Source organism: Nerophis ophidion, linkage group LG06 (genome assembly GCF_033978795.1).
Source record: "Nerophis ophidion isolate RoL-2023_Sa linkage group LG06, RoL_Noph_v1.0, whole genome shotgun sequence".
Lineage (NCBI taxonomy): Eukaryota > Metazoa > Chordata > Actinopteri > Syngnathiformes > Syngnathidae > Nerophis > Nerophis ophidion.
In genome coordinates, this window is record NC_084616.1 from 9,346,738 (window position 1) to 9,362,874 (window position 16,137).

A 16,137-nucleotide genomic window follows, 5' to 3' on the forward strand; every position below is an offset into this window, starting at 1 on the left:
AGTTGTTTGCATTGGGTCATAGAAGTGAATGCTTCGCATTTTTTGTTCAGAGAACAATTAAAGATACTTGATCTGTAAAAACATTTTTTTTATTATTTTTTTTTATTTCACACCATGGTTTGCGAAGGTTGTTTGCAACGGGTCATAGCACAATTAAAAGAAAATGACCTGTAAAACTCTATCTTTAATTATATATATTTTTTCACACCATGATTTGGGAAGATTGTTTGCATTGGGTGTTATAGGTAAATGCTACGCATGATTATGTTCAGAGCACAATTAAAGTAATTGAGCTGTAAAACTCTATCATTAATTATATATATTTTTTCCACACCATGACTCGGGTAGGTTGTTTGCATTGGGTCATATAAGTAAATGCTTCACAAGTTTTTTTTTTCAGAGCACAGCTTAAGGTAATCGACCAGTAAAACTCTATTTTTATTTAAATTGTTTTTTATTTCACACCATGACTTGGGAAGGTTGTTTGCACCGGGTCATAGAAGTGAATGCTACGCATTTTTTGTTCAGAGAACAATTAAAGATGATTGATCTGTAAAACGTTTTATTTATTATTATTTTTTATTTCACACCATGGTTTGCGAAGGTTGTTTGCAATGCGTCATAGCACAATTAAAAGGTAAATGACCTGTAAAACTCTATCTTTAATTATATATTTTTTTTCACACCATGATTTGGGAAGATTGTTTGCATTGGGTGATATAGGTAAATGCTACGCATGTTTATGTTCAGAGCACAATTAAAGTAATTGAGCTGTAAAACTCTATCATTAATTATATATATTTTTTCCACACCATGACTCGGGTAGGTTGTTTGCATTGGGTCATATAAGTAATGCTTCTCATGGTTTTGTTCAGAGCACAGTTTAAGGTAATTGACCTGTAAAACTTTTTTTTTATTATTTCACACCATGATTTAGGAAGGTTGTTTGCATTGGGCCGTATAAGTAAATGCGTCTCATGGTTCTGTTCAGAGCACAGTTTAAGGTAATTGACCTGTAAAACTATTTTTATTTTTTTTCATACCATGACTTGGGAAGGTTATTTGCATTGGATCATATAAGTAAACGCCACGCATTGTTTTGTTCAGAAGACAATAATGATAATTGACCTGTGAAACAAATTTTTAATTAATTTTTGTATTTCGCACCATGGTTTGGGAAGGTTGTTTGCATTGGGTCATATAAGTGAACGCCACGCATTGTTTTGTTCAGAAAACAATTAAAGATAATTGACCGGTAAAACAATTTTTCAAATAAATTTTTGTATTTCACACCATGGTTTGGGAAGGTGGTTTGCATTGAGTCATATAAGTAAATCCTATGTATGGATTTGTTCGGAGCACAGTTAAAGGTAAATGACCTGTAAAACCATTTTTTATGATTATTTTTTTATTTCACACCATGACTTGGGAAGGTTATTTGCATTGGGTCATATAAGTAAATGCCATGTATGGTTTTGTTCAAAGCACAAGTTAAGGTAATTGACCTGTAATTGACCTGTAAAACCATTTTTAATGATGATTTTTTGTATTTCACACCATGACTTGGGAAGATTTTTTGCATTGGGTCATATAAGTAAATGCTATGTCTAGTTTTATGTGAAGCACAATTAAAGGTAATGGACCTGTAGAACCAATTTTAATGATTATTTTTTGTATTCCACACCATGACTTGGGAAGGTTGTTTGCAATGGGTCATATAAGTATATGCTACGTGTAGTTTTATGCAAAGCACAATTAAAAGGTAATTGACCTGTGGAACCAATTTTAATGATTATTTTTTGTATTGCACACCATGACTTGGGAAGGTTGTTTGCATTGGGTCGTATCAGTAAATGCTACGCATGTTTTTTATTTACTTTTTTAAAAAGCACAATTAAAGATAATTGACCTGTAAAACTTTTATTTATTTTTTCCACACCATGAGTTGGGAAGGTTGTTTGCAATGGGTCATATAAGTATATGCTACGTGTAGTTTTATGCAAAGCACAATTAAAAGGTAATTGACCTGTAGAACCAATTTTAATGATTATTTTTTGTATTGCACACCATGACTTGGGAAGGTTGTTTGCATTGGGTCGTATAAGTGAATGCTACGCATGTTTTTTTTATTTTTTTACAGAGCACAATTAAAGATAATTGACCTGTAAAACTTTTATTATTTTTTTTCACACCATGACTTGGGAAGGTTGTTTGCATTGGATCATAAAGTTGGGAGTTTGGTCATACCAAATACTATAAAAAATGGGTACCATTGCCTCCCTGCTTAGCACTCAGCATCAAAGGTTGGAATTGGGGGTTAAATCACAATAAATGACTCCCGGGCGCGGCACCGCTGCTGCCCACTGCTCCCCTCACTTCACAGGGGGTGATCAAGGGGGATGGGTCAAATGCAGAGGTCAAATTTCACCACACCTAATGTGTGTGTGTGAGAATATTTATTATAAGTAAATGCTACGTCTAGTTTAATGCAAAGCACAATTAAGGTAATTGACCTGTAAAAAAAATTTTAATGGTTATTTTTTTGTATTTTACCCCATGACTTGGGAAGGTTGTTTGCATTGGGTCACGTAAGTATATGCTTCGCATAGTTTTTTTCCGAGCACGTTTAAAAGGTAATTGACCTATAAAACCATTTTTCATTTTTATTTTACACCATGATTTGGGAAGGTTGATTGCATTAGGTCATAAAAGTAAATGCTACGCATGTGTTTTTTTTTTGTCCAGCGCAGGATTAAAGGTAATTGACCTGTAAAAAAAACTATTTTTTCGTACTAGAATGCCAGTACACGTGGTTGAAAAAGCCTCACGTGTAACAACGTACGTTTGCTGCGGCCCGGCTGGTAATCGGAGCTTCAGTGCTGGTCTGAGCCGCATTTGCTGGTCCGAGTGCGGCGGCGAAGCTTCCAGGCCATTTGTTCTCTGTCTCTCTCTCTCTCTTCCCCACGCGTCTCGCTAAATGCGCTCCGACAGATGAGTCTCGCCCCGCGGAGCGCCGCCTCCCAGGGGTGCGTTGACATTTTGCGAGGACAACGCAGGACTCCGGCGACACAGAAAACATTTCCTCCACCTCGTCTTCGCCGTTTCTGCTGCCGCCGCGTTGCAGGTCAAAGGACTTGGTAAAGTTACCCCGCGATGATTGAACCCCACGCAGGAAGTTCTCAGACGCCATCAAAATGGACACCCGGGGGCGGGGTTACGGGGGACTTACATTTCACAGGAGAAGTTATTATTTTCACATTCCGGGAAACTCCAAACGTCTCAGTGCGTCACGACTTTGCATGACTGCTGAGACAAAGTACAATACAGTAATATTGTGGAGAATAAAGGCCAATAAACCTCTCATGAGTTTGGATTTGGGAACTCATTGAGTGTCGAACTCAAGGCCCCGGGGCCAAGATCCAGCCCGTGACATCATTTTTATCTGGCCCACAAACACCTGGAAATGATATGTGTCAATGACCTCATAATTTCTTACTAAATGTAAGAAAATATGATCCGGGCAGCAGATCATCACAGTCCCCCCCCTCTAAAGGACGGATTCCAGATGTCCCCAGAAAAAAAAAAAAACAGAACAAGTTCCAAAGTCAAGAGAGGGCAGAGGGAGGACTTGGCGGTGGGTCGCCAGGCCGAGTGTCCCCAAATCCACTGGGGACGATTCTGGTGGGCGACCAAGGAGTACATATATAAAAATACATGTAGTCCTTGAAAATTGCATACATTTGAAACTTTAGTAATATCCATTATAGCAACATTTTATAGCTAACTACCCATCAAATTAATACTAATGACAATACATGTTACCTTGTTCTTTACAGCATCCATCCATCCATCTTCTTCCGCTTATCCGGACTGGACTCTCACTATTATGTTAGATCCACTACAGACTGGACTCTCACTATTATGTTAGATCCACTATGGACTGGACTCTCACACTATTATGTTAGAGCCACTACGGACTGGACTCTCACACTATTATGTTAGATCCACTACGGACTGGACTCTCACTATTATGTTAGATCCACTATGGACTGGACTCTCACACTATTATGTTAGATCCACTATGGACTGGACTCTCACACTTTAATGTTAGATCCACTATGGACTGGACTCTCACACTATTATGTTCGATCCACTACGGACTGCACTCTCACACAATTATGTTAGATCCACTATGGACTGGACTCTCACACTATTATGTTAGATCCACTATGGACTGGACTCTCACACTATTATGTTAGATCCACTATGGACTGGACTCTCACACTATTATGTTAGATCCACTATGGGCTGGACTGTCACGATTATGTTAGATCCACTATGGACTGGACTCTCACACTATTATGTTAGATCCACTATGGACTGGACTCTCACTATTATGTTAGATCCACTATAGACTGAACTATCACATTATTACGTTAGATCCACTACGGACTGAACTCTCACACTATTATGTTAGATCCACTATGGACTGGACTCCCACACTATTATGTTAGATCCACTATGGACTGGACTCTCACTATTATGTTAGATCCACTATGGACTGGACTCTCACTATTATGTTAGATCCACTATGGACTGGACTCTCACTATCATGTTAGATCCACTATGGACTGGACTCTCACTATTATGTTGGATCCACTATGGACTGGACTCTCACTATCATGTTAGATCCACTATGGACTGGACTCTCACTATTATGTTATATCCACTATGGACTGGACTATCACACTACTATGTTAGATCCATTACTGACTGGACTATCACTATTATGTTGGATCCACTATGGACTGGACTCTCACTATCATGTTAGATCCACTATGGACTGGACTCTCACACTATTATGTTAGATCCACTATGGGCTGGACTGTCACGATTATGTTAGATCCACTATGGACTGGACTCTCACTATTATGTTAGATCCACTATACACTTGACTATCACATTATTATGTTAGATCCACTACGGACTGGACTCTCACACTATTATGTTAGATCCACTATGGACTGGACTCTCACTATTATGTTAGATCCACTATGGACTGGACTCTCACACTATTATATTAGATCCACTATGGACTGGACTTGCACAGTATTATGTTAGATCCACTATGGACTGGACTCTCACGCTATTATGTTAGCTCCACTATGGACTGGACTTTCACAATTATGTTAGATTCACTATGGACTGGACTCTCTCACTATTATGTTAGATCCACTATGGACTGGACTCTCACACTATTATGTTAGATCCACTATGGACTGGACTCCCACACTATTATGTTAGATCCACTATGGACTGGACTCTCACTATTATGTTAGATCCACTATGGACTGGACTCTCACTATTATGTTAGATCCACTATGGACTGGACTCTCACTATCATGTTAGATCCACTATGGACTGGACTCTCACTATTATGTTGGATCCACTATGGACTGGACTCTCACTATCATGTTAGATCCACTATGGACTGGACTCTCACTATTATGTTATATCCACTATGGACTGGACTATCACACTACTATGTTAGATCCATTACTGACTGGACTATCACTATTATGTTGGATCCACTATGGACTGGACTCTCACTATCATGTTAGATCCACTATGGACTGGACTCTCACACTATTATGTTAGATCCACTATGGGCTGGACTGTCACGATTATGTTAGATCCACTATGGACTGGACTCTCACTATTATGTTAGATCCACTATACACTTGACTATCACATTATTATGTTAGATCCACTACGGACTGGACTCTCACACTATTATGTTAGATCCACTATGGACTGGACTCTCACTATTATGTTAGATCCACTATGGACTGGACTCTCACACTATTATATTAGATCCACTATGGACTGGACTTGCACAGTATTATGTTAGATCCACTATGGACTGGACTCTCACGCTATTATGTTAGCTCCACTATGGACTGGACTTTCACAATTATGTTAGATTCACTATGGACTGGACTCTCTCACTATTATGTTAGATCCACTATGGACTGGACTTTCACTATTATGTTAGATCCACTATGGACTGGACTCTCACTATTATGTTGGATCCACTATGAACTGGACTCTCACACTATTATGTCAGACCCACTATTGGGCTGACATAATATTGTCTGGGCTTCCCTACTTAGGCTGCTGCCCCTGCGACACGACCTGGGATGAGCGGAAGAAGATGGATATATAATTGATATCATTGGATTATGAGTAAGAAAAAGTTCCAAAGTTTCTTAATCAATCAGAAATATCAAGCAGCTAAAATGTTTAGCATTTTTCCCATCATGCTTTGTAATGGATTTAAATGGGTATCATTTTGATTTTTTTTAATGATAAATAGACATGCTTTTTTTAAAATAATATCTACAAAGTTCAGTTATCATGTCTGTTGAAATTTTGTGTTGGTTGAATATTTTTTTAAATTATTTTATTTAAATTTCACACCATGACTTGGGAAGGTTGTTTGCATTGGGTCATATAAGTAAAAAGCTATGCATGGTCTAGTTCAGAGTATGATTAAAGGTAATTAACCTGAAGAATTATTTTTAATTATTTATTTTTTTAAATTTCATACCATGACTTGGGAAGGTTGTTTGCATTGGGCGGCGGCCGTCGTGTCATGTTAGCACGGCTGTCAATCAAGCCTCCTGTCAAAAATATATAAAAGTTATGTCTGACAGTGTTAATGATATTTGATGTAGTAAAAATATTGAAATTGATATATTTAATTACACATTTATAATATTGAGGGTTGAAAGAGGAACTTTATTTTGAAAGGCTAGGAATGTAAAGCAGCTGCAATAGAGATGAAAGATGTCTCCACATGATGTCGTCTTGTTTGTGCGGCGGCGCGTGGATGCTAATTAGCGAGTGTGACGGGAGCAGCTGCGAGGGCGTCAGCGGGCGTTTTCCCAGGTCTGGTCTCCCTCCATCCTCCTCACTCGGCCTCTGATTAACGAGACTCGTCAGGCGCCGTCCGTCGCCACTCGCGCCAATTAAGACCGCCGGCCCGCGGGTCCATCCGCTCTCTGTCGCTGTGGCACAGCAGGCCGCCGGACTCTTGTCCAATCAATGTCATGCTGGGTCTGGAGTCGGTACTTTTAAACCTCCCGCAGTGGTCTGGAACCTGGTACCGCTCAGCCTCCCGCGGGGGTCTGGAGCCCGGTACCTTTTAACCTCCTGCAGTGGTCTGGAGCCTGGTACTTCTCAGCCTCCTGCGGGGGTCTGGAGCTCGGTACCTTTTAACCTCCCGCCGTGGTCTGGAGCCCGGTACCTTTTAACCTCCCGCCGTGGTCTAAAGCATTGTACCTTTTAACCTCCCGCAGTGGTCTGGAGCATGGTACCTTCCAGCCACCCGTGGTGGTCTAGAGCCCGGTAACTTTTAACCTCCCACGGTGGTGTGGAGCCCGGTCCTTTACAGGGTCCCGCGGTGGTATGGATCATGGCACTGTACCATTCAGCCACCCGCAGTGGTCCAGAGCCTGGTACCATTTAGCCTCCCGCAGTGATCTGGAGCCCGGTTACTTTTAACCTCCCGCGGTGCTCTGGAGCCCGGTACCATTTAGCCTTCTGCGGTGATCTGGAGCCCGGTACCTTTTAGCCTCCCGCCGTGGTCTGGAGCCCGGTACCTTTTAACCTCCCGCCGTGGTCTAAAGCATTGTACCTTTTAACCTCCCGCAGTGGTCTGGAGCATGGTATCTTTCAGCCACCCGTGGTGGTCTAGAGCGCGGTAACTTTTTAACCTCCCACGGTGGTGTGGAGCCCGGTCCTTTGCAGGGTCCCGCGGTGGTCTGGATCATGGTACTGTACCTTTCAGCCATCCGCAGTGGTCCAGAGCCTGGTACCATTTAGCCTCCCGCGGTGATCTGGAGCCCGGTTACTTTTAACCTCCCGCGGTGCTCTGGAGCCCGGTACCATTTAGCCTTCTGCGGTGATCTGGAGCCCGGTACCTTTTAGCCTCCCGCCGTGGTCTGGAGCCCGGGACCTTTTAACCTCCCGCAGTGGTCTGGAGCATGGTACCTTTTAACCTCCCGCAGTGGTCTGGAGCCCGGTAACTTTTAACCTCCCACGGTGGTGTGGAGCCCGGTCCTTTGCAGGGTCCCGCGGTGGTCTGGATCATGGTACTGTACCTTTCAGCCATCCGCAGTGGTCCAGAGCCTGGTACCATTTAGCCTCCCGCAGTGATCTGGAGCCCGGTTACTTTTAACCTCCCGCGGTGCTCTGGAGCCCGGTACCATTTAGCCTTCTGCGGTGGTCTGGAGCCCGGTACCTTTTAGCCTCCCGCCGTGGTCTGGAGCCCGGGACCTTTTAACCTCCCGCTGTGGTCTAAAGCATGGTACCTTTTAACCTCCCGCAGTGGTCTGAAGCATGGTACCTTTCAGCCACCCGTGGTGGTCTAGAGCCCGGTAACTTTTTAACCTCCCAAGGTGGTGTGGAGCCCGGTCCTTTGCAGGGTCCCGCGGTGGTCCGGAGCATGGTACTGTACCATTCAGCCACCTGCAGTGGTCCAGAGCCTGGTACCAGTTAGCCTCCCGCGGTGATCTGGAGCCCGATTACTTTTAACCTCCCGCGGTGCTCTGGAGCCCGGTATCATTTAGCCTTCTGTGGTGATCTGGAGCCCGGTACCTTTTAAACTCCCGCCGTGGTCTGGAGCCCGGTACCTTTTAGCCTCCCGCAGTGGTCCGGAGCCCGGTACCTTTCAGCCTCCCACCGTTGCCTGGAGCCTGGTACCTTTTCATCTCCCGCAGTGGTCCGGACCTCGATACCTTTCAGCCTCCAGCACTGGTCTGGAGCCCGCTAACTTTTAACCTCCCACAGTGCTCTGGAGCCCAGTACCTTCTACCCTCCCACGGTGGTGAGGAACCCGGTATCTTGCAGCCTCCCGCGTTGATCTGGAGCCCGGTACCTTTCAGCCTCCTGCGGTGGTCTAAAGCCCAGTACTAACTAAAGGTTAAGCAAAAACAAATGGGTTCTCCAGACCACTGCCTCATACAAGATGTGTCTGTGAAATGGAACAGTTCCTTTTACATGATTAGTCGCCTGCTTGAGCAGAGGTGGCCAATAACAGCAACTCTGTCAGATCCGGAGGTCCCTCAAAGAGGGAAGCATTTTCTGGATCTTAAGGCTGACCAGTGGAGCTTGTTTGAAGAACTTGAACAAGTTCTGAAACCTTTTGAATGTGCAACTGTGTACCTGAGTAGAGAATCGTATGTAACAGTTTCCGCTGTCCCTCTGCTGGTGAAAGGGTTTCGGAAGGCTACACAAACTGCTTTTGAAAATGCATCAATCAAGTGTTTCCAGGTCACTGCTGCACGTGAGATAACATCCAGGTGGGAAGCCGAGACCACATTCAAAGATGATGGACCAAATGTGTGCATATTAGCAGCTGCACTTGACCCACGATTCAGGAAGCTGAAATTCCTGACCGCAGATGAGTGTTTAAAAGTTCAATACAAGCTGCATGCAAAAGTTCTGGAGGAGAAAAGAAGGGAAAAGAAGACAAACGCTCAACAGGGCACAGCAATGCAAGTGGAAAGACCAGATGCTGACAGGCGGCCTGTATCTTTAATAGACACACTTCTTGGTTTAGATTCAGATGTACTCAGCAACAATGAGGAAGACAACAATGACTGTAATGATGCTGAACTGTTTGGAAACGAGTTAGTGTCTTATTTTGGAGAATCCCCCATTTACAAGGAGGAAAACCCATTAAAATGGTGGAAAGAACATCAGGCAAGGTTTCCAAATCTGGCAATGATGACTCGGTCTTACCTCTCAGTACCAGCCACATCGACCCCTACTGAGCTCCTATTTTCAGCTTCTGGGAATATTGTAAACAAGAAAAGAACCAGCCTTTAGACATGCTAACCTTGCTTCATTACAATTGTTAGTCACTCACTGGAATGAGTAGAATTGGTTATTGTGTACTTTGTTGGACTGGATGTTTATTTTGCACATTTTAAAAGCAATACTTAATGTTTACAGTGCTCAAGAATATTTAGAGTGGCACTTTTTTGTTCTGGATGTTTATCTTTATTTTTGCACATTTTTCTCCATTTTCTACCGCTTATTCCCTTTCGGGGTTGCGGGGGGCACATTTACAAAGCAAAATAAGCAATACATTTTCTTTTGTTGAAATGTTTACATTGTTACAGAATATTTTGTTTTGCACTTTTTGGTATTGGATAATTATACTTATTTTTTCACATTTTAAAGCAAAATAAGCAATACTTTTACTTTTGAAATGCTTATACTATTGCAGAATATTAAGATTTGCACTGGATGTTTACTTTTATATTTTCACTTTAAAAAAACAAATAAGCTACCAACCGGTTTAGCTCGGTTGGTAGAGTGGCCGTGCCAGCAACTTGTGGGTTGCAGGTTCGATTCTCGCTTCCGCCATCCTAGTCACTGCTGTTGTGCCCTCGGGCAAGACACTTTACCCACCTGCTCCCAGTGCCACCCACACTGGTTTGAATGTAACTTAGATATTGGGTTTCACTATGTAAAAGCGCTTTGAGTCACCAGAGAAAAAGCGCTATATAAATATAATTCACTTCACTTCACTTCACTTTTTAACCTCCCACAGTGGTCCGGAGCCCGGTACCTTTTAGCCTCCCACAGTGGTCTGAAACCTGGTAACTTTTAGCCTACCGTTAGCCCGGTACTTTTTAACCTCCCGCAGTGATCCCGGTAACTTCCAGCCTCTCACCGTTGTATGGAGCCTGGTACATTTTCATCTCCCGCAGTGGTCAGGAACCCGGTACCTTGCAGCCTCCTGCGGTGGTCTGGAGCCCGGTACCTTATAGCCTCCCGCGTTGATCTGGAGCCCGGTACCTTTCAGCCTCCTGCGGTGGTCTAAAGCCCGGTACTTTTTAACCTCCCGCAGTGATCCGGAGCCTGGTACCTTTCAGTCTCCCGCAGTGGAGCTCGGCCGCCGTGGAGTGGAGCTTGACAGACAACAAAAACGTCCGCGGGGACTCTCTTCTCGCTGGCTTGGCGTCCGCCGCAGGGTGACGGCGGCCGCTAATTGGATCAGCTAACAGGCTTTAGCGGCGCTGCAGAAACAAATTAGCGGCTTGATTTGATTGGATGCTTTTAACCTTGATCCCGAGGCTGACCCCGGAAAGCTAATTGTGTCCGACCCGAGAAGTCTCCACGTCCTGATTGGCGGCGGCGTGAAGTGGACAGTGAAGCATGATGGTCCTCCACGATGCAGCACTTGGCGGGGGTGCAATCAACACACCAGGGACCTGCAACACCCGCACAAAGTCCACTAAAAAGCACATTTGCTCCACTGATCTTCCTCCAAAACGACTCACAACGTACCTTCTGGTTATTGCGGAGCATAAATTGTCCGTACAAAGAGAGGTACGCTACATTAGCTTAGCAGAAGACATAAACACACACGGCAGATTTGTCAAAGATGCTAGCTAAAGATTTTTTTCAGAAAAACAAATACATTTGGTTCTTCGAAGATGCTAACTCGATATTTTTACGAAAACACGTACGGTAGGTTTGTCAAAGATGCTAGCTCGATGATTTATAGATGTTTTTTTTATCTTTAGTTAGGTTCATTATAGATGCTAACTAGATAATTTTATGAAAAACATGCATTAAGTTCATCATAAATGCTAACTAGATGTTTTAGTTAGGTTCATCATAGATGCTAGCAAGATGTTTGTATCTTTAGTTAGGTTCATCATAAACGTTAGCTAGATAGTTTAGTTAAATGCATCAAAGATGCTAGCTAGATACTTTAATGAAAAACATACATTAGGTTCATCATAAATGCTAGCAAGATGTTTTTATCCTTAGTTAGGTTCATCATAAATGCTAGCTAGATAGTTTTATGAAAAACATACATTAGGTTCATCATAAATGCTAGCAAGATGTTTGTATCTTTAGTTAGGTTCATCATAAATGCTAGCTAGATAGTTTTATGAAAAACATACATTAGGTTCATCATAAATGCTAGCAAGATGTTTGTATCTTTAGTTAGGTTCATCATAAATGCTAGCTAGATAGTTTAGTTAAATGCATCAAAGATGCTAGCTAGATAGTTTAATGAAAAACATACATTAGGTTCATCATAAATGCTAGCAAGGTGTTTTTATCCTTAGTTAGGTTCATCATAGATGCTAGCTAGATAATTTTATGAAAAACATACATTAGGTTCATCACAAATGCTAGCTAAATGTTTTTATCTTTAGTTAGGTTCATCAAAGATACTAGCAAGATAGTTTTATGAAAAACGTATGCCAGGGTCATCATAAATGCTAGCTAGATGTTTTTATCTTTGCTTAGGTTTGAACGGAGATGCTAGCTAGATATTTTTATGAAAAACGTACGTTAGGTTCATCAAAAATGCTTGCTAGTTGTTTTTATCTTTAGTTATGTTCATCAAAGATGCTACTTAGATAATTTTATGAAAACGAACATTAGGTTCATCATAAACCCTAGCTAGGTGTCTTTATCCTTAGTTAGGTTCAACAAAGATGCTAGCTAGATAGTTTTATCCTTATTTAGGTTAATCAAAGATACTAGCTAGATAGTTTTATGAAAAACGTAGGTCAGGTTCATCAGAAATGCTACCTAGACGTTTTTATCTTTAGTTAGGTTAACGATAGATGCTAGCTAGATATATTTTTATCCTTAGTTAGGTTCATCATAAATGCTAGCTAGATGTTTTTATCTTTAGTTAGGTTCAACAAAGATGTTAGCTAGATAATTTTATGAAAAACATACATTAGGTTCCTCATAGATGCTAGCTAGACATTTTTTATCTTTAGTTAGGTTCATCAAAAATACTAGCTAGATGTTTTTATCTTTAGTTAGGTCAACAAAGATGCTAGCTAGATAGTTATACGAAAAATATACTTTAGGTTCATCATTAATGTTAGCTAGAAGTTTTTATCTTTCATCAAAGACGCTACCTAGATAGTTTTGTGAAACATATGTTAGGTTCATCATAAACGCTAGCTAGTTTAGTTAAATTCTTCAAAGATGCTAGCTAGTTTAATGAAAAAACATACATTATTAGGTTCATTATAAATGCTAGCTAGAAGTTCTTATCTTTAGTTAGGTTAATCGAAGATACTAGCTAGATAGTTTTATGAAAAACGTAGGTCAGGTTCATCAGAAATGCTACCTAGACGTTTTTATCTTTAGTTAGGTTCACAATAGATGCTAGCTAGATATATTTTTATCTTTAGTTAGGTTCATTATAAATGCTAGCTAGATGTTTTTATCTTTAGTTAGGTTCAACAAAGATGTTAGCTAGATAATTTGATGAAAAACATACATTAGGTTCCTCAGAGATGCTAGCTAGACATTTTTTTATCTTTAGTTAGGTTCATCAAAAATACTAGCTAGATGTTTCTTATCCTTAGTTAGGTCAACAAAGATGCTAGCTAGATAGTTATACGAAAAATATACTTTAGGTTCATCATTAATGTTAGCTAAAAGTTTTTATCTTTCATCAAAGACGCTACCTAGATAGTTTTGTGAAACATATGTTAGGTTCATCATAAACGCTAGCTAGTTTAGTTAAATTCTTCAAAGATGCTAGCTAGTTTAATGAAAAAACATACATTATTAGGTTCATTATAAATGCTAGCTAGAAGTTCTTATCTTTAATTTGGTTAATCATAAATGCTAGCTAGATATTTTTTTTATCCTTAGTTATGTTCATCATAAATGATAGCTAGGTGTTTTTAGCTTTAGTTAGGTTTTAACGAAAATGCTAGCTAGATATTTTTATGAAAAACATACGTTAGGCCCATCATAAATGTTAGCTAATTGTTTTTATTTTTAGTGAGGTTCATCAAAGATGTTAGCTAGATAATTTAATGAAAACGTACATTAGGTTCATCATAAACGCTAGCTAGGTGTTTTTATCTTTCGTTAGGTTTATTATGGATACTAGCTAGATATATTTTATCCTAATTTAGGTTCAACAAAGATGTTAGCTAGATAATTTTATGAAAAACATACATTAGGTTCATCATAGATGCTAGCTAGACATTTTATCTTTAGTTAGGTTCATCATAAATGCTAGCTAGATATTTTTATCTTTAGTTAGGTTCATTAAAGATGCTAGCTAGATGTTTTTTATCCTTAGTTAGGTCAACAAAGATGCTAGCTAGATAGTTATATGAAAAACATACTTTAGGTTCATCATTGTTAGCTAGAAGTTTTTGCCTTTAGTTAGGTTCATCACAAACGCTAGCTAGGTGTTTTTATCCTTAGTTAGGTTAAAAAAAGATGCTAGCTAGGTAGTTTTATGAAAAACACAGGTTAGGCTCATTATAAATGCTAGCTAGATGTTTTTATCTTTTGTTAGGTTTATCATAGATACTAGTTAGATATATTTTATCCTAATCTAGGTTCAACAAAGATGTAAGCTACATAATTTTATGAAAAACATACATTAAGTTCGTCATAAATGCTAGCTAGATGTTTTTATATTTCGTTAGGTTTATCATAGATGCTAGCTGGATATATTTGTATCCTTAGTTAGGTCCATCATAAATGCTAGCTAGATGTTTTTATCTTTCGTTAGGTTTATCATAGATGCTAGCTAGATATATTTGTATCGTTAGTTAGGTTCAACAAAGATGTTAGCTAGATAATTTTATGAAAAACATACATTAAGTTTGTCATAAATGCTAGCTAGATATTTTTATCTTTAGTTGGGTTTTAACGAAGATGCTAGCTAGATAGTTTTATGAAAAACAAACGTTAGGTTCATCATAGATGCTAGCTAGATGTTTTTATCTTTCGTTAGGTTCAAAAAAGAAGCTAGCTAGATAATTTAATGAAAACGTACATTAGGTTCATCATAAATGCTAGCTTGATGTTTTTTTTAATCTTTAGTTAAATTCATCATAAATGCTAGCTAATTGTTTTTATCTTTAGTGAGGTTCATCAAAGATGCTAGCTAGATAATTTCATGAAAAACATACATTAAGTTCGTCATAAATGCTAGCTAGATGTTTTCATCTTTAGTTGGGTTTTAACGAAGATGTTAGCTAGATCGTTTTATGAAAAACAAACGTTAGGTTCATCATAGATGCTAGCTAGATGTTTTTATCTTTCGTTAGGTTTATCATAGGTGCTAGCTAGATGTATTATATCCTTAGTTAGGTTAAAAAAAGATGCTAGCTAGATAGTTTTATGAAAAACACAGGTCAGGTTCATCAAAAATGCTAGCTAGATGTTTTTATCTTTCGTTAGGTTTATCATAGATGCTAGCTAGATATATTTTATCCTAATTTAGGTTCAACAAAGATGTTAGCTATATAATTTCATGAAAAACATACATTAAGTTCGTCATAAATGCTAGCAAGATGTTTTTATCTTTTTAGTCAGGTTCATCATAAATGTTAGCTAGATCATTTTATGAAAAGACGTAAATTAGTTTCATCCTAAAAGCTAGCTAGATGTTTTTATCTTTAGTTGGGTTTTAACAAAGATGCTAGCTAGATAGTTTTACGAAAAACAAACGTTAGGTTCATCATAAATGCTAGCTAGATAGTTTTATGAAAAACGTACATTAGCTTCATCATAAATGTTAGCAAGATGTTTTTATCTTTTTAGTCAGTTTCCTCATAAATGTTAGCTAGATAATTTTATGAAAAGACGTTCATTAGTTTAATCTAATGCTAGTTAGATGTTTTTATCTTTAATTGGGTTTTAACGAAGATGTTAGTTAGATAATTTTATGAAAAACATAAATTAAGTTCGTCCTAAATGCTAGCTAGATGTTTTTATCTTTAGTTGGGTTTTAACGAAGATGCTAGCTAGATAATTTTATGAAAAACATAAATTAAGTTAGTCATAAATGCTAGCTAGATGTTTTTATCTTTAGTTGGGTTTTAACGAAGATGCTAGCTAGATAATTTTATGAAAAACATAAATTAAGTTTGTCATAAATGCTAGCTAGATGTTTTTATCTTTAGTTGGGTTTTAATAAAGATGCTAGCTAGATAGTTTTATGAAAAACAAACGTTAGGTTCATCATAAATGCTAGCTCGATGTTTTTTTTATCTTTAGTTAGGTTCATCATAAATGCTAGCTAGATAGTTTTATGCAAAAAAT